This window comes from Schistocerca gregaria, unplaced genomic scaffold, assembly GCF_023897955.1.
Source record: "Schistocerca gregaria isolate iqSchGreg1 unplaced genomic scaffold, iqSchGreg1.2 ptg000647l, whole genome shotgun sequence".
Taxonomy (NCBI): Eukaryota; Metazoa; Arthropoda; class Insecta; order Orthoptera; family Acrididae; genus Schistocerca; species Schistocerca gregaria.
Window position 1 is genome coordinate 52166 of NW_026062032.1, and position 716 is coordinate 52881.

A 716-nucleotide genomic window follows, 5' to 3' on the forward strand; every position below is an offset into this window, starting at 1 on the left:
CACCCAGGACGGTGGATCACTCGGCTCGTGGGTCGATGAAGAACGCAGCAAATTGCGCGTCGACATGTGAACTGCAGGACACATGAACATCGACGTTTCGAACGCACATTGCGGTCCATGGATTCCGTTCCCGGGCCACGTCTGGCTGAGGGTCGGCTACGTATACTGAAGCGCGCGGCGTTTGTCCCGCTTCGGGCGCCTGGGAGTGTCGTGGTCGCCTGTGTGGCCGGCCGCGTCTCCTTAAACGTGCGATGCGCGCCCGTCGCCTGGCGGTTCGCATACCGGTGCTTTCTCGGTAGCGTGCACAGCCGGCTGGCGGTGTGGCGTGCGACACCTCGTACAACGACCTCAGAGCAGGCGAGACTACCCGCTGAATTTAAGCATATTACTAAGCGGAGGAAAAGAAACTAACAAGGATTCCCCCAGTAGCGGCGAGCGAACAGGGAAGAGTCCAGCACCGAACCCCGCAGGCTGCCGCCTGTCGTGGCATGTGGTGTTCGGGAGGGTCCACTACCCCGACGCCTCGCGCCGAGCCCAAGTCCAACTTGAATGAGGCCACGGCCCGTAGAGGGTGCCAGGCCCGTAGCGGCCGGTGCGAGCGTCGGCGGGACCTCTCCTTCGAGTCGGGTTGCTTGAGAGTGCAGCTCCAAGTGGGTGGTAAACTCCATCTGAGACTAAATATGACCACGAGACCGATAGCGAACAAGTACCGTGAG

At 61.5% G+C, this 716-nt stretch overlaps 1 non-coding gene across 1 annotated transcript; it reads left to right on the forward strand.

Moving 5' to 3' along the window:
* On the forward strand, nucleotides 1-155 carry LOC126317817 (5.8S ribosomal RNA). The gene has a single exon (XR_007556933.1). It is a non-coding gene; the product is annotated as a 5.8S ribosomal RNA (ribosomal RNA).
* The last annotated feature ends 561 nt before the right edge of the window (nucleotides 156-716 follow it).